The sequence below is a fragment of the Rhinopithecus bieti genome, unplaced genomic scaffold, assembly GCF_001698545.2.
Source record: "Rhinopithecus bieti isolate Rb0 unplaced genomic scaffold, ASM169854v2 scaffold_4758, whole genome shotgun sequence".
Lineage (NCBI taxonomy): Eukaryota > Metazoa > Chordata > Mammalia > Primates > Cercopithecidae > Rhinopithecus > Rhinopithecus bieti.
In genome coordinates, this window is record NW_016804504.1 from 142,906 (window position 1) to 164,785 (window position 21,880).

Consider the following 21,880-nt stretch of genomic DNA (forward strand, 5'->3'; position numbering starts at 1 on the left):
CAGGAGAAAAATTTAAAGGGATTTCTTTTGGGGTGAGAGCCACCTAGAATTATTTCAGTAATACTTAGCATAATTTCAGAGGACTGAATTCCCTCAGGGTTTGCTCTCTCTTCAAGAACATTTGTGTTTGTTTTTCTCAGCTAATTACTGGTGCTTAAAAGGTTAGTGTACTTAAAATTATTTGTTTATAAAACCTATCACAATAGCAGTGTGGAAAAAATAAGCTCTTTAATCATTTCAGTACCTGGCAGGTGATATTTACTGTGATTCTTAAATTATAATTTTACCATTTCAAAGATTCAGCTTCCCTTTCCTCTGTCATTCTATCATCTAGTCCCAAGCCATCAGCACTTAGTCAGTTACATAAGACACCTCAAAGCTGCTCACTCCTTTTATGTCATTTAATAAATTAGTTTGATCTGAATATGGTTTCCCTGCAGGAATAACCAGCTCTGTTTAAAATATTCTTGTTAGAGTATGAATGACTTATCTCACTAAGCTGCAAAAATTTATTCTTCAGTACATGCCCAGATAATTTTTTATCAGTTAGGTAGTGAAAATTCACTCGGAACTAAGGATTTAAATTTAATGTATATGTGGGAAAACCTGGTAAGCACACAATCCAATGATACCCAGAAGTTATCTTTAAAGAATTATAGAATCTAACTTTAATACCTTTCCCTGTGAAATAATACAGACAGAGCACTATTAAAAGAAATTAATTATGTTCAAGTTTTAGGATGGACTGTGATAGACAGTGGTAAATCTTTATTTTTGTTTTTTAAGAGCAGAACCAATTTCTAAGTGTTGAGAAAAGAATAGGCCAAAACAATAAAAGCATGTTATATTAGGGAAGGACTGGTAGGTGATAGAAGTTTGGGCAGATGTGAAAGTGGAAAACCAACAGGGAGCTTTGCTACTTACCTTGGGCAAATTCCTTAACCTATCTGTGCTTATTTCTGCATCTATAAAACAGAGGTGATAATAGTCCTCATTTTGTGGGATTGCTGTGAGGATCAAGCAAATTAATACCTATAAAGTGCTTAGAACAGTGTTTGGTGCATAGTCAGGACTCAGTAAACTGCTGGCCATTATTGTTACTGTTGGTGGTGGTGGTGTTATTTCAGGCTTTGATGAATTTTTTTTTTTTTTTTAAACAAAGCCTCACTGTGTTACCCAGGCCGGAGTGCAGTGGCGCGATCTTGGCTCACTGCAATCTCCCAAGTCTTAATGAATTTTTAGATTACATGGACATTGTATGTGGGGAAGCAGATATGCTTTTTTTGTTTTTTGAAAGGGAGTCTTGCTGTGTCACCCAGGCTGGAGTGCAGTGGTGCAATGTCAGCTCATTGCAGCCTCTACCTCCTGGGTTCAAGTGATTCTCCTGCCTCAGCCTCCTGAGTAGTCAGAAATACAGGTGCATGCCACCACACCCGGCTAATTTTTAAATTTAATTTAATTAATTTTTTTTGAGACCGAGTCTCACTCTGTCACGCAGGCTGCAGTGCAGTGGCATGATCTTGGCTCACTGCAACCTCTGCCTCCTGAGTAGCTGGGATTACAGGTGTATGCCACCACGCCTGGCTAATTTTTGCATTTTTGTTAGTGACAGGATTTCCCCATGTTGGCCAGGCTGATCTTGAACTCCTGGTCTCAAGTGATCCACCCACATCAGCCTCCCAAAGTGCTGGGGTTACAGGAGTGAGCCACCATGCCTGGTCAGGTACGCTTTTGTTATAAGAAAAAACGACTAGAAAATGAACAGCATTAGAAAAACTTAAAAAAAACACAAGAAAGACACCACCAAAGGAAAGAGGCAGAACAACAATAGGTAGTGATTAGACATGGGTTGAAACCGATGGGAGGAGACCTCTTGTGCAGGATTTCTCCACTCAATATTTTAGCTGAGGATCTTGTGGTAGAGGCAGATTTTTGTTTGTTTTAATGGGAGATTCTCAAGAATCTATGGAGTAGGGAAGAAAACAAATGCATAGGCCTGGGGGAAAAAAGACAAAAGGCAAGAGTTGAAAGTTACCTGTGCTAGACGAATATTGGATTCACTTAAGTAGCAGGTTAAAATTTAAAAACTCATCTGGGCCTCCTTGAAAGGAGTAGTGAATGATAGAAAGAAATGGAACAGGAGTCAGCAGTAGAGAAAGAAATGGCAGAAAGTAATGCACGAGGCAGCACAAGTAACTCAAGGGCTGGAGAATCTGAAAGCTAAAGGAAGTGGGAATTTACGGGGACAGCACATGTCAGAGGAAACATTGGACCCCACTATGATCCTGACTCAAAAGGGAAATGGAAATAGAAATATTCAAAACATGGAAAGGATACTGAGAAAAAGAGGAAGACTTGGATAAGTTATAGACATTGGAGATGCTACCACTGAAAACCTCCTCAAATCTCTCTGTAACTAACTAGGCCCTATTCCCGTCCTTGAATTAACCTCTGGCAAGGGTGAGGGGGATCATTCTTAGACCAATCTGACTTGCTCTTGTAGCTTCAGATGGGGTGAACTTGATGGAGGGGATATAGGTCCCTAGAAAAAAATGGGGCTTTTGGGGAAAGGACGAACATGTTTTATAGGAAGTCAGCTATGTCCTTATTGAAAACATAGTGTCACAATTAACTTCTTGATGAGAAATTTATCCCAACTAAATTTAAATTCACATGTAGCAGTTAGAAAATGGACATGTTCTAAAAGGCATCCTGGCAATAAGGAAATCGAGAAGATGTTCTCTCTTCATTTTTGCTTCCTCTACATTATTCTTCTTACCCAAGAGAACACTAAACCTACTGAAGTCTTTGATAGGCCACAGCAACAAAGGTTTCAACACTGGGTTCTAGGAACATCATTTTGTTTGTACAATGCTGTAACTACAGGAGTCACATCTGCTTCTACATTTGTGAGACATGAGAGATTTGGGCGGATTACTTCAATTTTGAAGGTACTAAAGGTGCTACACCTATTGTAATGGAAGAAGATGCAGTGGCTGCTAAAGGACTCTGAACCCCAAGGCCTTTGAGGGAGAGCCCTCTGACAGGTACTGAAAAGATCAGGAAACTAGAGAGAAGAGTATCTTGAGCTTTTAAGGTCTTTGGAGTTCAGCTGACAATAGGAAGAGGAAGTAATTTTGGACTTGAATTTCCCTGGGAATTTAATAATGGGGAGGGCTTCACATTGTTCCATTTTCAGCCACTCTGTTGTTTTATTTGGACTTTCAAAATTAATCTCTGTTGACCAATTTTGGACAATATGATGACATAATTTCTGATGGAAAATAGACTGGGGAGTGAATATTTGGCCTAGGATGCAGTATGGTCTTGAAGTTAAGTTGATTAATGACCTATCCTGACCCATAAGAAAATCTTGCGAAGAACAGCTTAACTGTGCATCTCATTGGTCCCAGGAAGTTACAGTGGAGCATTGGTAATAACTGAGGGAACTGCTAATCTCTCCTAGTTGGACAGTCTTAGTTGAACAAGGTTTGATTATTTAGTGCATTTGTTAAAGAGAGAATAAGAGGGCCTGGAGAGTGGGGGGCTGGTGAGTATTCAGCTTTTCTCCCTGCATTTCTGCCAGAGCTCATAAAGAAGGAAACCCCCACCTAGGCTTCTGCCCCTCTATCTACCCTCTTATTAAATCCTCCACATGGAAGAAGTGACTAGTCTGGTCAGAGACACTGGGGACAGTTCACTAGAGAAAGGGATCATGACATTGAAAGGCACTCACTTTCATCTCCGACAGGCCCTAATGCCTGCTGTTTCATCTCATACTCCTAGGAGCAGCAGGCTGTTTTGCACATTCCCCGCCTTGTACTAGGTAAATAAAGAGGCCGTGGGGGTCACAGGGGAAGAGGCAGATGGGTCACCTCTGGTGAGAAGGTCCAATCTTCCTCCTCTCCCCTTTCTCTTCCCAACTCCAGGGGTCTGGCAGGCCAACCTCATCCTGATACCTGGTCAGGTAGGTGGATTTGTGCTCAGCTCTTGATACCTCTCTACTTGAGTCTTGTTCTTATCTTATCCTCACTCTCACTCTGAGTTCTGGCATACTTGAAGGGGTCTTAAGATTTTGTTTTGGAGTTGGAAAAGTAAGGGGCCTCACGTAGGCTTTCTAGCCTCTACCCAGCTATGACCCAAGCTTCACTTTAAATTTGGTCGTTGGACTGCTTACTAATAAAATGGTACTGGAGTTCTCTCATTGGGGTATAGATACAGGTGTGCATGCTCCCTCAGGAAAGCTGGTTAGAAAAAGAGGTGGTGGTAGGATTTGTGTTTGGAATTCCACCCAAAATTGTAACACTATTTTGGAGGACAGTTGGTTGTTTTCTACATTTTAAAGCCAAAACATGTCTCCATGAGATTGTCTGGCTCAGAAATTCCCAAAAGAAAAATGAAGAAAGAATAAGTACTTTGGAAAAGTTAGAACTGTTTTATGGCATAAAACTAGGGGAAAAAAAGAACTTGTAAATAGATTTTGAGCAAGATTTTGAAAGTATAATTTACTGCTCTGCTTGGTGAGTGAGTAACTATTGCTATTCGAGTGATCAGTGATGGACAAATGTTAAATGAAAGGTAATTCCGAATAAGTGGAAATATTGTGATATTCAGTGCATATAATAAGTTCTTTATTTTGACCATAAAGAGCTATACATTTTATATTAATAGAAAATGAATTTCTCTCTGCCCTCAGCTATTTAAAGAATATTGGTTTGAAGGAGTGCCAGATCACTTCTTTTCCCAAGACTCCAGCATGACTTGAGTCAGTCCATTCTCAGCTTCTCTTTTATCCTATTGCTTAGTTTGGGCTACCTGCTATGCAGCATGGCCCAGTCCTCATCTCCCATGGCTGCTAACAAGATAGGCTACTGCAAGGAGTGGTGGTCATGGAGAGGAAGGAAAGGGTGAAAACTGAAAAGATAAGGAGAAAAAAATTAAGATTTCTATGTTTTGTTTTCCAGAAAAACTATATTACTGAAGAGACTATTTATACATATGATGGACATTCACTCCCCAAATGCTGCTCTAGAGAAAGAAGGCTGATTAGCCACATACATGTGGCAACCATGTCAAATGGCATCAGGTCCATAGGGTTCTTTTTTTTTTTTTTTGAGACAGAGTTTTACTCTTGTTTCCCAGCCTGGAGTGCAGTGGCACGATCTCGGCTCACCACAACCTCCACCTCCTGGGTTCAAGTGATTCTCCTGCCTCAGCCTCCCGAGTAGCTGGAATTACAGGCATGCACTACTACGGCTGGCTAATTTTGTATTTTTAGTAGAGATGGGGTTTCTCCACGTTGGTCAGTTTGGTCTTGAGCTCTCAACCTCAGGTGATCTGCTCACCTCAGCCTCCCAAAATGCTGGGATTATAGGCATGAGCCACCACGCCCGGCAGCTCCATAGGATTCTTGTCTCTGTCTCCTAGCTCTTCAGTGGGCAGTGAGTGAATCATTAAGGTAAGTACCTATATTTATATATAAAATAAATTTTGAGAAAATATTAGTAGTTTTTGTACACAGCTGGAGAAGAGGCCTTGGTATACAGTTCCAGGTTTGGGGGTATGAAAACATCAAGGTCTTACCCAATCCATTCTCATAACTTCCCCTCCCCCATTTCAAGACAGCCTCTGACACTGTAGAAATTTACACTTACGGAAATGGAAAATTAGGGAACTGATCTTTTTGTCTAAGTAAAACGCTTTAAGCTGCTACTTACCCAGAATCACAAATGAAAGGAGTCAGACTTTTGAAAACAAACAGATCAACAGATTAAACACCTTCTAGAGTTATAATAACTTTAGTTACAAAGTAAATAATTATGAGATACTCATCAAAGATGGATAGCTTTTAGCCCAGAAGCTTGTGATTTGGGGTGGGTAGGGGGACAGTGAGGGAGGTGGGGAAACTCTATTTGGATCCATCTTGTCCTAACAAGAAGGAAATGGAGCTCTCCAGTCATTACAGACCACATTTAAAGGGCCAGGCCCCACCACAGGATGTGTCTCCCTCTTGATACAGATCAACTTTATTAAGTGACTTATTTTAATGAATGCTTAACATAAAATTGAGGGTGTTTTTGTTTTAAAATATAGTTTGTTATTAGACTTCAGGTCAGGATCCTTTGGGGAAGTAAGCAAGCAGGGCAACAATTGTTCACCTACAAACCAGAGTAGGGTGAACAAGTACAACCAGATATTCTTGAAGCTGCCACTGATGAGGCCCCTTTCTAACACTACTTCATGAACCTAAATAGTTTCCCTTCTCCCCTGACTCCAGCTTCTCGTGTCCTACCTTTGATGACTTGGATTCTGATCACTTTTTATTCCTTACCTTGTTTCCTATTGCTGTATCTGCTCCTCCCAAGATCCTAATCTATGTTGTGGACCCTGAGCTGGTAACTTGATCAAGATTTCGTGTTTCCTTGCTTGATAATTTAATTTGGCACTATAATGAAGCAGAAAAACATGGGCTTTGCAGGCAGACTTGGGTTTAAATCAGACTATACTACTAACTGGTGGTCTGACTTGGGTAATGCACTTCTCTGAGGAAGTTCCTTTTTAGTAAAATGAGGATAATTATATCTCATTAAATTATGATAATTTAAATATGATAATTAAATAGATAAATTATGATAATTAAAATATGACTGTGATTGGAAATAGTAGTGATGGTTCTACAACATTGTGAATGTATTTAATGCCACAGAATTGTACACTTAAAAATTATTACAATGGAAAATTTCATGTTATGTGTGTTTTGCCACAATTGGGGCCTGATAGCTCATACCTATAATCGTAGCTCTTTAGGAGGCTGAGGTGGGAGGATCACTTGATCCTGGGAGTTCAAGGCTGCAGTGAATTGAGATTGTGCCACTGCACTCTCCAGCCCGGGCAACAGAGCAAGACCTTGACCAAAAAAAAAAAAAAAGCCAAAACACCAAAATGGTTGTGAGAATTATTCTTTGTAGAACACTCATTACAATGTCTAGCACATAGTAGGCTCTCAACAAATAGTAACTATATAGCATAAAATATTTTATATTGCAAGTAACAGAAAAAGTAGAACTTAAACTGGCTTAAACAATAAGAGAATATGTTCGTTCATAAAATTGAAAAGTCAAGAGGTAGGGTATACTTTGGTGTTAGTTTATGTCACTGAGAATTCAGATTCTTTAAGTCTTACATCCCTAAGGACTCAGCCATATCACTAAGGACTCAATTTCTTTCCATCTCTACTTTGCCTTCTGTAGCAACAGCTTTATTCTAAAGCCAGCAATCCTCATGATCATAAGATGGCTGCCAACAGCTCCATAGAAGTGCACGTTCCCTTGTCCATATCTAGAGAGAATAACTTGGTCCCAAAAGTATCCTGACATTTACTTGATTAAATCACATGCCTTCCCTGGAACCAAAAGTCGTTCATAGGAGGATGGAATATGATGATTAGTTTTAACAAACCAGGGAATGGGTCAGCTTCTCTGGAAGCACATGGGCTGCGTGGGGAGGAGTGGATTCCCCAAATGAAATAAAAATACCATGGAGAAGAGAAAGCTGGACTAATACACTGAGGAAGCAACCAACAAATGTCCACTATAGTAGCTATTATCATTATTATTGGCTTTCTTGGCCCTTAGCCCTTAGTTCTTGGCAATTTTTTAAAAATCATTTTTTAACCCAAAAACTAAGAGAGTGCTTATTTTGAGTAACTGAAGTCTTTCTAGCAAAGAAAGATCAACAGGTATAAAACTAAGTTTAACTAGATGTTAGCTACCTGGACCACTGGCCAAACAAACAACAAAATGCACTGAATGGAGCCATTTAACAGGAATGAATATCAGGAATGGAGTACAGGAAGAAAGCTAGAAAGATAGTGACTTGCCAAAAAGCCAAACCCAGAAAAGTGAGGTTAGTTATTGACTTGTTCTTTACTGAAGCCAGGTTAGAAGTCATGACATGTGTTAGGACAAAGGGACCAATTAATGAGAGGAAGGAATATTCCCCAAAACTGAGTTAACAGAAGATTTCTGATGAAACCTGATTAAACATGATTTTGACTGCTCTATTCACCCCTTCACAGCTTCTACCTGCCCATCTATGAGATTCCTCTTTCTCTTTTTGCCTCAGCCCCCATCTGAAGACGTGCCAATTTCTTCCTATTTTATTCTGTTCCTCCTGCCAAGAAGGCTCTTCCACACTCCTTTGCCACACTTCATCTTGCTAATTTCTATTCATTAGTTAAGACTTTAAATTCTGACTTTTCCTTTGCAGGAAGGCCTTCTTGTGTACCACTGCCATCCCATCTTCTACCTCCAAGACACACACTGCAGACTGATTTAAATAATTCTGTTTTGTACTCCCTGCTGGTAATCAATACCTGGTAGCCTAATGATTTGTTTACTCATCTGACCCCAACCTCTGACTCCTCCCCCACCATCACATTAAAGCTTCTGAAAAGCAAGGACATTTTTAGTTGTTTTTGGTTCCATGATGCCGAGCACAGTGCCTGTTGCATAGTGTGAGCTCAGTGAATGGAGGCAGTTCCTTTGGTTACTATGTGATATCATCTTACCCAAAGCTTCAGAATGGAATGATACATAAAACCCAAAGTGTTTCTCAACTCAGGGACAGTCTGGTCTCTCTACCTAGAAAGGGACTTGGAAAGAGACATCCAGAGACACACTGAAGATGTTTTATAACAGTTTGTGTCCACTTACGTCTTTGAAAGTAGATTCCAAAGTGAATTCTGAAGGCAGAATCAAAACTGCCAAAAATATTCAAAATGCCGCTTTTCCTTTCTGGTGTTTTTTGCTTGTTTTGGAGACAGAGTCTTGCCCTGTTGCTTAGGCTGGAGTGCAGTGGTGCGATCACTGCTCACTGCAGCCTCAACCGGCTGGGCTCAAGTGATCCTTGAACCTTAGCCTCCTGAGCAGCTGGGACTGCAGGCACACACCACTGTGACTGGCTATTTTTTTATTTTTTGTTTTTTTGCAGGGAGGAGGTCTCACTATGTTGCCCAGGCTGGTCTTGAACTCCTGGCCTCAAGCAATCCTCCCACCTTTTCCTCCCAAATTGCTGGAATTACAGGCATGAGCCACTGTGCCCAGCTAAAACGCCTCTTTTTTTTTTTTTTCCTGTTTTCATCTTCAAACACTGTTCTTACTCCCAGACTGTTAAAAGATATTTGTTTCACTTATTTAGTCACATAGTACCTACAATTTTTATGGTGTTTATTCCAGTTAGAGAATAAGGATGTGATTATTACATGAAAGTGACCATTATAATAGTTCAGACTTGCAAACACTAGTTATTGGCATTTACAGAGTGAAGCAAGCCACCAGAACTAAATACAAGGTGCTCAGTAAACTTCTTGTAATACCTCATTCCTCTTTACAAAGAGCTCATATGACCTTTATGTAGATAATTTGTTTTCTGCTTAATTTATTTTTTCCATTCTGAAGCAGATTCATCCATTACAGGAAAGGAACCAATTATTGGGCTAACACAGTAACACCTAATGACTATACCCTCTGATATTTAGTCTCAAAACATTTTGCATTTCTTAACACATAGAATTAAAAATATTTTAACATTACACTAAAACGTGATTAAATATAATTTAAAGTGTTCAAGGAGGTGGAACACTCAACCCTATTTCTCAAGGAGGATAACTGAAAGGTCATGCGCTTTTGCCTGTTATGTTAACAACAAGCCAGGAAAAGTTTCAGATGTGAGAACCCACCCTAGTAACTTCTTGTAGTTTCTGGTTATTTTTGATGATTTGGGGTCAGAGCCAGACCCAGACCAGTTTCCTGATGTCATGTATCTTTGTGCCCCACCCCTGCATGACCCATGGCTGCCTTCAAGCTCCCTTTCCCTGCTTGTAGGAGTCTTCCCCCATGTCCTTGAGCTTGAATGCTACACCTTTGTGACCAGAGCTGAGGGCCACCATACTATCCCTACATAATGACCCACATGTATACCTTTCTCTGACTCCTGTCACTCCCTAAGGCCTTCATAAGAATAATAACTTTCCTAACTCTAATGCATACTTAAATACTTTTAGTGTTTTCTCAATTCTAAGACATTTAGTACATACTTTTTTCACATTTAGGTGTTCCTGAAATTAGAATTAACTTTAGAGTCTTGTTGTTTTTCTCCTAAAAAAGTGATTACTACATTTTTGGCCAATGCTATGATCAAAAGTATCTTGGAACTGGAGATACGCAATATTAATGTACTTCACTGGAGATAGTTTTTTCAAGAGTCAGAAAATGTTGCCTTGCATGCAGATTTTAGTTATCATGCAGCAGAAAAGGGTTTTAGGGTATGAATATATGAATAGTTTAGGTAAAACAAACTAACTAGTTGTTCATTGGTTATCTGGACAAACTGTTGTCCAGATAATTACCTTGACCTCTTTATACCTTGCATTTTCTAATTTGGGGATCTCATGCAAAGGAAATATGATTCTAAATGTCTCCATCATACAGAAGATAAGGGATCTCAAACTCTCTCTCTACGTTAATGTCCTAAGGCCTAATGTTTGTATTAAACATGAGGCTGGGATTATAAACAGAATTATCTACAGAACATTCTTTGGTTTGGTTTGTTTGTTTGTTTTTTCAGAGAGTGTCTTGCTCTGTTGTCCAGGCTGGAGTGCAGTGGCGAGATCACAGGTCAATGTAGCCATGACCTCCTGGCCTCAAGGGGTCCTCCCACCTCAGCCTCCTGAGTAGCTAGGACCATAGGCTTGCACCACCATACCCAACTAATTTTTAATTTTTTTCGTAGAGATAGAGACTTACTATGTTGCACAAGCTGGTCTCAAACTCCTGGCCTCAAACAATCTTCTCGCCTCAGCTTCCCAAAGTGTTGGGATTATAGGCATGAGCCACCACTCCTAGCCCTTTACAGAACATTCTTGATGTGGATGACCAGTTATCTCAAATCACCCCATTGTCTTCCCTGACAGGATTGTAACTTGATCTCATCTATTCTTGCTAAAGAGATGATGGCTGTTTGGGGGGTAAAAAGGGGATAGAGTATCAACACAACCATGAATATACATGATTCCTGCTGAGGGTAAAATATTCACAGATATCTGAGATCCAGATATCTCAGAAATGGATCTAATACCCAGTAAAATTATACAATGTTTTTCTAAAATATTTTGGGGAAGACAAATTTAAGTTAAATAAAATTATTATACTGGGAATCCTCACCAAAACATTCTTAGTTGTTAAAATTAAGAATAAAAGGGGAAAATCTGAGAATAACATGCGTGTCCCTAACATTTGCAGTACCCAGGATAAGAGTTCAAGTAGAGGGCTATGTACAGTAGGTCTAAATCATTAAGGTTATAAATGAAGCTGACAAACCTTGAAATAAATATGTTCTATCCACCTTCCTTGACAAACTGTCAAGTATACCTTTATGATGACAAAATCTTTTTTTTTCTTTTTGAGAAAGAGTCTCACTCTTGTTGCCTAGGCTGGAGTGAAGTGTCGCAGTCTCAGTTCACTGCAACATCTGCCTCCCAGGTTCAAGCAATTCTCCTGCCTCAGCCTCCAGAGTAGCTGGGATTACAGGTACCCATGACCATGCCCAGCTAATTTTTATATTTTTAGTAGAGATGGGGTTTTACCATGTTTGCCAGGCTGGTCTCGAACTCCTGACCTCAGGTGATCTGCCTGCCTCGGCCTCCCAAAGTGCTGGGATTATAGGCGTGAGCCACTGCGCCCGGCCTCAAAATCTTAAAAAATATGTGTAAAGCAATGGTTTTCATATAACTGAAAGTCAGCTAGACAGCAAAAATAATTGGACTTAGTTATTATCATGCATTTGGGTGTTCCATTGATGGACTGGTGATGTTGGATGACTAATAAGATAAATATGCACATAATTCATAAATTATATATTAATTACATAATAAAATATTGTATTTTCTTTTTTAGCAAAATAATCATATTGTTATAATTCAGATTTTCATGTACTTTGTGTTCTGTGGACAATAATAGCAAAACAAACAACTTTTCTTGAATCAGTGTACTTGAAGGGGATTAGAATATGCCACCAAAAACATGCTACTTTGGTATAAGGATTTATTTTGAGCTGAAGGCAATTAAGCAGCAGCAAACACAAAAAGAGTTATTTGTCCTCCTATCTTCCTAAAATAGGGCATAAATTTCCCTTTGTGAAGGTATTCTCCCTCCCTTTTTCCATACCAGCAGGAGAATAACATCACTGGAGATAGAAAGCACTGAAATGGACCTGCACAAACTTTGCTAAAATAACCTTATCCTCCATTAGTTTCCCCCATATATTTTCCTTCTCACAATTTACAGCTCTTAGAAGACAAACCCCTTTTCACAATTTATTACTCTTTGTTAAAATGATATATAAGCCCCAGGTTATAATCACTTCTTTAGGCCTTCACTTCTTTTCTGTGAAGGCCTCTATGCATGTAAAAATTAAACTATTAACATCAGATGAAGTTTGTATGTCTTTTCTCCTGTTAATCTGTCTTTTGGCAGTTTCATTGGCAGTCTCCAGTTACAGAACCTGTGAGGGTAGAGGAGAATATTTTTTTCCTCTTCCATATGCTGCTTAAATTTTTGTTTAACATTTTATTATGGGAAATTTCAAACATTCACAAATGTATGTAATAAAGTATAAAGAACTCCCATGTACCTGCAATTCAGCCCCAATAATTATTAACTCATGGTCAATGTTGCTTCATTTATATTCCCCAAGTTTCTCTACCCAATTACTTTTTTTTTTTTTGAGACGGAGTCTCACTGTGTCTCCCAGACTGGAGTGCAGAGGCATGATCTTGGCTCACTGCAAGCTCCGCTTCCCGGGTTCACGCCATTCTCCCACCTCAGCCTGCTGAGTAGCTGGGATTACAGGCATGTGACACCACACCCTGCTAATGTTTGTATTTTTAGTAGAGACGGGGTTTCACTATGTTGGCCAGGCTGGTCTCGAACTCCTGACCTCCAGCGATCTACCAGCCTTGGCCTCCCAAAATGCTGGGATTACAGACATGAGCCACTGTGCCCAGACTTCTCAATAACTTTGAAGTAAATCCTAGATATCTTATAATTTTATCTACGAGCATATCAATGTACATTTCTAGCAAAGAAAAACTCTTAAAAATTTCCCTTAATAATATTTTCACATAAAAAAACTACTAAAGCTGGGCTGGGCATGGTGACTCACACCTGTAATCCTAGCACTTTGGGAGGCTGAGGTGGGCAGATCACCTGAGGTCAGGAGTTCGAGACTAGCCTGGCCAACATAGGGAAACCCCTCTCTACTAAAAATACAAAAATAAGCTGGGCATGGTGACATATGCCTGTAATCCCAGCTACTCAGGAGGCTGAGGCAGGAGAATCACTCCAACCTGGGTAGTGGAGGTTGCAGTAAGCTGAGATTGCACCACTGCACCCTAGCCTGAGTGACAGAGGAAGACTCCATCTAAAAAGTGAAAGAAAGAAAAAGAAAGAAAGAAAGAAAGAAAAGAAAGAAAGAAAAGAAAGAAAGAAAGATAGAAAGAAAGAAAGAAAGAAAGAGAAAGAAAGAAAGAAAGAAAGAAAGAAAGAAAGAAAGAAAGAAAGAAAGAAAGAAAGAAAGAAAAGAAAAGAAAAGAAAAGAAAAGAAAAGAAAGAAAGAGAAAGAAGGGAGAGAGGGAGGGAGAGAGGGAAGGAAGGAAGGAAGGAAGGAGGGAAGGAAGGAGAGAAAGAAAGAAAGCAAGAAAGGAAGGAAGGAAGAAAGGAAGGAAGGAAGGAAGGAAGGAAGGAAAAGAAAGAAAGAAGAAAGAAAAAGTACTGAAGTTGGGCACAGTGGTGTGTGCCCATAATCTCAGCTACTCAGAGGCTGAGGTGAGAGGATCACTTGAGTCCGTGAGTTTGAGGCCACTCTGGGCAGCATAGTGAGATCTTGTCTCCAAAAAATAATCCTTAATATTAGATGTTTTAAAATGATTTTTTAAAAGTAAAACCAGTTTATTAAGAAAGTAAAGAAATAAAAGGATGGTTACTCCATAGACAAAGTAGCCCCAAGGGCTGCTGGTTGCCCATTTTATGGTTATTTCTTGATTTAAAATGATTTTCAATGGGATTGGAAATATTTTATTCTTGGAGGCAGTAGCAACAGGCATTGTTAATAGAATGTCTAAATCAATACTTACATTTGGAAATGAACATTAATTTTACATATATTCAGACATTGTAATAGGACTGTAATAATGATAGTTGTCATAGAAAATGTTATAAATTTTTAATTTTATCGCATTAATTCTGTTACTTATATTGTGATTTTTTTTTGCCAGCCCTTAAAGCAATATCTATTTATATAGTATTAAGTTGTTCTTTCAATTTTTCCAATACTGGGATATCATAAAAATAGAGGGAACAATACGTGGTTCAGTTTGTTCAAATCTCTCTTTAAGGAGACTACACTGCTATCTGGAAAGAATAGAAAATAATATGTATATATAACACATATATACAGATTTGTACGTGAACTTCTTTATAATCATGCAATAATTTTTGTTTTCTTGTTTCTATTTTGTGGAATATTTCATTGTATATGCTATATTTAGTATCTTTCTATTTACAAAATCATTTTCTGCCAAAATTTAAAAGCGCTTTTAAAATTGTGCTTTTCTTTTGTTCTTTTATGTTTTCTTTCATTTCATAGAACAGCCAAGTGCAATAAAATTATTTTAAATGATTTAAAAAACGAATTAGGCAAACTTAGGTAAGTCTATGTATTTTGTAAGCTTTTGCTAACATTATTAATAGCAAGCAATAGTCCACACCAAATAACTGTGGTTAGCCCAAAATCAAAAGTATTTCCCACCACAGACCACAATTTCTTAGTTTTTTGAAGATCCTCTATTGTTTCACATAACTGTCCTAGTGCAGCTCACTATCTTGTTTAAATTAAACCTAACTGCTCTAACAGCATTTAAATGACATCTCCATTGCTAACCAAGAGTGGCTATGAAAATATTTGATATGTGTTTAAACAAGTTGGTCTATTTTGAGGCATATCTACAAAATGTTATATATAATCACTGAATCACTTCAAAGAATGTCATTGCTATTGTCAGAGTTGAGGCCATGTCTCCTAGGAACATATTGACAGATGTTTAATCAATTTGTGGACATTTGTGTTTGTGCTATGCAGGGCCTTCTGAAGTACAAGGCTCAGGGCAGGCGCCCCTCTTGCCGAAGTCTAAGAGTGGCATTGCAGACCAATAATAAATATAAGTATTAATAATACCTTATAATATGCATGTGCTACATTTTTTTGAAGTGCTTCCATACATATGTTTCCTTTTGATCTTCATTATAACCTACGGACTAGATTAATTAGAGATGAGAAACAGAGATCTAGAGAGGTTAAGTGATTTATCTAAAATTACACATCTAATTAGTGGTAGAACTAAGAGTAGAACCTAGGTCTCTCCATACATAGGTCTTCCTGTTTTTTGTTTTGTTTTGTTTGTTTTGTTTTTGAGACGGAGTCTTGCTCTGTCGCCTAGGCTGGAGTGCAGTGGTGTGATCTCGGTTCACTGCAACATTTGCCTCCCGGGTTCGAGTGATTCTCCTGCCTTAGCCTCCTGAGTAGCTGGAACTACAGGCACACACCACCACGCCCAGCTAATTTTTGTATTTTTAGTAGAGACAGGGTTTCACCATGTTGGTCAGGATGGTCTCAATCTCTTGACCTGGTGATCCACCTTCCTCGGCCTCCCAAAGTGCTGGAATTACAGGCATAAGCCACCGTGCCCCTCCAGGTCTTCCTGTTATACTCTGCTATACGTAATGCTTCTGAAACAAAGAGACTCGCTAGTTGGACAGGTTGCATCCAACATTTTTTAATTCCTTAAACCCCTGGGATTTTAGTAGAGAAAATAAATATAGGACAATGAATGAAAAGAAAGCCTTATGCTCTGTCATATCTTTTAAGCCCATGTGGGACCAATATATATATTGACCAATGTTTCAGAAACTAGAGATTTATCTTCTTCCAGTCAAAGGTTCATTTGAGTAATACAGAATAAATCTTCCAAAAGGTGAGGATCATATTTTATAACCTACTCATAAGGTACTAAGTACAACTTTGGGAATATAAACAGTATCTTCTACCTCATAGTTTGGTATACTTAGAAGTACACCTGGAAGTACAAAACATTAGCATGAAAATGAGTAGAATCCTCTTTTCTTGCTGATTCCCCTGTACAGTTTGCTCAGGCCTACCTCATTGCCTCTACTTTTTGCTCATACAGATTCAAGACTTCAATGCTTACAAAAGTCCTTTTTGTTCTCTAATTTTCAGCATCCTTGAATTTAGAATGCATCTTATAGTCAATGGCATCTTAGATGAAATAGAATATAGGAAACTGTTAATGATGGCTGCCTCTGGGGAATTCTGTATTGTTTACACCTTCTGCAATAAGAGTACTTTGGGAGGCCAAGGCAGGAGAGTCACTTCAGCTCAGAAGTTCAAGACCAGCCTGGGCAAAATGGTGAAACCCCATCTCTACAACAAATACAAAAACTAGCCAGGTGTGGTGGTGCACACCTGTAGTTCCAGCTACGTGGGAGGATCTCTTGAGCCTGAGAGGTTGAGGTTGCAGTGAGCTGATTGTGCTACTGCACTTCAGCCTGGGTGACAGAGTGAGAGCCTGTCTCAAAGCAAAAAATAAATAAATAAATAAAAGGAAAAAAAAGAAAATATTTAAATTTGCATTAAATGAATTTTTATTATAAATAAAAAATTAAAAGAATGTATTACTTTTATAATGAAAACAAATTTTAAAATTTTAGACACAAAATCTTAGGTGGTTTATGTACCTTATCTCTTAGTACTAAAGGAGTACTGAGACTGTAATAACAGTCATTAATATTTTATGAAGTTTTATATTCATAAGGGATTTTATAAGCCCCTACATGTTAGCAATTGGCATGATACTCAGAGGTAATCTTCACAGCACTTGTGAATTATCCATGATGGAAACATTCATTAGAGCTCCTTGGTACTCACGATATTGTGCTGCAACTATTTAGTCATTTTTCCCACCAGAGCGAGAGCTCCTTGAAGGCAGGAACTGCTTACTCATTTTTGGGTCTCCAGGCCTGCCTAACACAAAGCCTATCATGTTTGTAAAATAAAGGAATGAATGAAAGACCTGTAGGTACTCAATATTTTTTTAATTGTTATTTCCACTTATACACTTTAACAGTTTGCCGCTAGAGAGGGTCTTTATTCTCTGCTAGGACATGGCTTGTTGGCTTTTCATTTGTGTATGATGAATGAATAGGCACAAGCAGGAAATATTATTTTTTAAAAAATGTCTCTATATTCTCCCCTTGGGCATATTCAGTTTTAGCTTTCTATTGTCAAATCTGTTAATCTACATAATTTTTATGTAAGGAGGTAGAGAAAAACCACTTTCCAGCTTGCTACTAAATTAAATATCTTACTGAGACAAATTGTAAATAGGGGAAGTTTGAAATTTTTTTTCTTATTACTTAACCCTGAAGAAGAAATTTTGCCAATGATTTCTTTTCTTTATTTTATTTTATTTTTTTTTTAGACAGAGTATCCTTCTATTACCCAGGCTAGAGTGCAGTGGCACGATCTCAACTCACTGCAACCTCTGCCTCCCAGGTTCAAGCAGTTCTCTGTTTCTCATGCCTCAGCTTCCTAAGTAGCTGGGACTACAGGCGTGCACCACCATGCCTGGCTAATTTTTGTATTGTTAGTAGAGATGGGGTTTCACCATGTTGGCCAGGCTGTTCTCAAACTCCTGACCTCAAGTGATCCTCCTGCCTCAGCCTCCCAAAGTGCTGGGATTACAGGCGGGAACTACAGCACCAGCTGCCAATGATTTCTTAACTGGACTTTAAGCTGTGGTGTCATGTTTATGTGATACCATAGAGGAAGCCTGTTCAAGGGGTATTCTTAGTTCCTAAAGCTCCATAGTGAAGAGTTGAGTATAATTTTTTATAGGATCTGATACATGAATAAAAATAAAAATACTTGGCAACACATGTAATGGGAGAAAATGTTTGCAAATCATCTGTCAGATAATGGATTAATATCCGTAATATATAAAGAATACCTACAGCTCAACAACAACAAAACCAACTCAATTTAAAAATAGGCAAAGGTCTTAATAGAAATTTCTCCAAGAAGAAAAACCGATGGCCAATAAGCACATGAAAAGACATTCAGTATTACTAATTATTAGAGAAATGCAAATCAAAATTACAATGAGATACCACTTCACAACCATTAGGATGGTTGTTATTAAAACAAAAATAAAATTGAAACTAGAAAATAACAAGTCTTGGCAAGGATTTGGAGAAATAGGACACTTTGTAGGATGCATTGATGGGATTGTAAAATGGTCCAACCGTTGTGTAAAACAATATGGCAGTTTCTCAAAAAATTAAACATAGAATTACCATATGATCCAGAAATATGACTACTGGATATATACCCAAAACAATTGAAAGCAGCAACTTGAACAGATATTGGCACATCAATGTTCATAGCAGCATTATTCACAATAGTCAAAAGGGGAAAACAATACAAATATCCATTGACAGATGAATGGACAAAATATGGTATTTATAGTTAATGGAATATTTTTCAGCCTTAAAAAGAAAGGATATTCTGACATATGCTACAACATGGGTGAACCGTGAAGATATTTTGCTACATTAAATAAACCAGACACAAAAGGACAAATACTGATGAGTCCACTTATACGACATACCTAGGGCAGTCAAATTCTTAGAGACAGAAAGTAGAATGGTGGTCTCCAGGGGATAGGAAGAGGGAGGAATAGGGAGTTATTGTTTAATGAATTTACAGTTTGGGAAGATGAAAAAGCTATAGAGATGGATGCTGGTGATGGTTACACCACAATGTGACAGTATTTAATACCACAGGATTGTATACCTAAAAATGGCTAAAATGGTGAATTTTATGTTAAAAATATTTTGCTACAATAAAAAAGTAAAAATAGGCTGGGTGTGGTGCCTCACGCCTGTAATCCCAGCACTTTGAGAGGCCAAGGCAGGCAGATCACCTGAGGTCAGGAGTTTGAGACCATCTTGGCCAACATGGTGAAACCCAGTCTCTACTAAAAATACAAAAATTAGCCAGGCATGGTGGTGTGCACCTGTAATCCCAGCTACTTGGGAGGCTGAAGCCTGAGAATTGCTTGAACCTGGGAGGTGAAGGTTGTAACGAACCAAGATCACGCCACCGCAATCCAGCCTGGGTGACAGAGTGAGACTCTATCTCAAAAAAAAAAAAAAAAAAAAGAAAAATAAAAGTACTTGGTAGTTACTTAGCACTTTACAGTTTGTAAAGCACTTTTCACTTGCATTATATGTTCCATACAACTCGGCAAGGTAGGCAAGGCAATTATTATTATCTTCATTTTACAGATAAAATGAAAGCTCATTTAGTTTAAGTAAATTGCCAAGAGACACTAAGCTAAAAAGTGACAGGGTCAGAATTAAGACCCAGTGCTCTTTTCTCTATATCAACCTGCCTTTCACAGAAGGGTTCCCAGCCGGTGACAATTGACAAACTTTCACTTGCAGTGCACATGTAAAACCTGATTCCAAAGAATGGTCTTGAAAGGGTTTTCTGGAGAATATGGGCAAAACAACGGGCACATAAATCATTAACTAGGTGCACCTTTGCCCATCACAACAAAAATATTGTGAAGGGGAAAACAGAAATATGAGAACTGAAACAACAGCTGGGAAATGCTCAATAGCCCTTTTTGTTTTTTTGAGACAGAGTCTCACTCTGTTGCCCAGGCTGGAGTGCAGTGGCGCAATCTCGGCTCACTGCAACCTCCACCTCCCGGGTGCAAGCAATTCTCCTGCCTCAGCCTACCGAGTAGCTGGGATTACAGGCATGCAACACCATGCTCGGCTAATTTTGTATTTTTAGTAGAGACGGGGTTTCTCCATGTTGGTCAGGCTGGTCTCGAACTCTGGACCTCAGATGATCCACCCGCCTCAGCCTCCCAAAGTGCTGAGATTACAGGTGTGAGTCACCACGCCCGGACATTTTAAAATAATATTTAAGGGACAATATCTTGCTGGACTGGAATTTTTATTTTGTCAAATATTCCTTAAAGTTCATTTGCAGGCTGTCAGATGATTCTTGAGAATGTTTTTATTGTTGTTAAAGAGGGGTTTTATAGCTACCCTGTAATATAATTTGATCTGTATCTGATAGCCTTTTGAAAATAGTTATGATTTAAAAAAATATGGAGACATGAAAATAACAAAACAGACTTTTATCGTACGACTGTGTGTTTGCATTGTTAATTCAGTCCCTTAAAATCTTTCCAGTAAATTAATTACAGCTAAGAATCAGAAGGGACCATAAACCAAAAACTGCAGAGGAGGCACGGCCAGCTGTTCTTTAAAATGGAATGCTGATTTTATTTTAAGTATTCAACAAACATTCCTGAAGCACATCCTCAAGAATCTTAATCATATATTGTTGGTGACTATGAGGTTTTTGTTTTGTGTACTGAAGAAGAAATATGTGTTATAGAATTTTAATATATCCTAGTGTTTTCAGGTTATTTTTATGGCAAGGTGAGAGCTGAAAGTTTGTGATGGCAAAAACTTTGGAAACTTAAAATGTAATAATTATAGAAAGGACTGGCGTGGTGGCTCATGCCTGTAATCCCAGCACTTTGGGTGGCCAAGGTGGGCAGATCACTTGAGGTCAGGAGTTTGAGACCAGCCTGGCCAACATGGAGAAACCTTGGCTCTGCTAAAAATATAAAAATTAGCTCGGTGTGGTGGTGGGTGCCTATAGTCCCAGCTACTCAGGAGGCTGAGGCAGGAGAATCACTTTACCCTGGGAGGCAGAGGTTGCAGTGAACCAAGATTGTACCACTGCACTCCAGCCTGGGTGACACAGCAAGACTCTGTCTCAAAAAAATAAAATAAGATAAAATAAAATATAAATAAAATAATTATAGAAAGGTGAAGATCAAATACTTCAACATTTTAATAGTGAGTTTCTTGGAGTATGGAGTTGGTTCTCTACTCCATGTGACCATACGTCTTCTTTTCAGTATTTTCCAAATTTTCTAAATGAGTATATCTTACATCTATAATAGAATAAAACATGTAGGGCATGGTCACTCACACCTGTAACCCCAGCACTTTGAGAGGGAAGAGGATTGCTTGAGGCCAAGAGTTTAAGAACAACCTGGACAACATGATGAGAACCCCCCATCTATACAAAAAATAAAAAATACTAGCTGGGTGTGGTGGCACATGCCTATGGTCCCAGCTACTATGGAGGCTGAGGCAGGAGGATTGCTTGAGCTGAGGAAGTTGAGGCTGATGTGAGCCATGTTCGTGCAACTGCACTGCAGCCTGGGAGACAGAACAAGACACGGTCTTGAAAAAAAAAAAGAAATTTATTTTAAAATAATGGCAATTAGAGGATCATGCAGGTCAGGTCACTGGGCAGGGTTTTGTTTGTTTATTTCTTAATTAAAATTAACTGAAAGGGGCCGGGCTTGGTGGCTCACGCCTTTAATCCCAGCACTTTGGGAGGCCGAGGCAGGTGGATCACCTGAGGTTGGGAGTTTGAGACTAGCCTGATCAACATGGAGAAACCCCGTATCTACTAAAAATACAAAATTAGCTGGGTGTGTTGGTGCAGGCCTATAATCCCAGCTACTCGGTAGGCTGAGGCAAAAGAATTGCTTGAACCCAGGTGGCAGAGGTTGCAGTGAACCAAGATCACGCCATTGCACTCCAGTCTGGGCAACAAGAGTGAAACACCATCTAAAAAAAAAAAA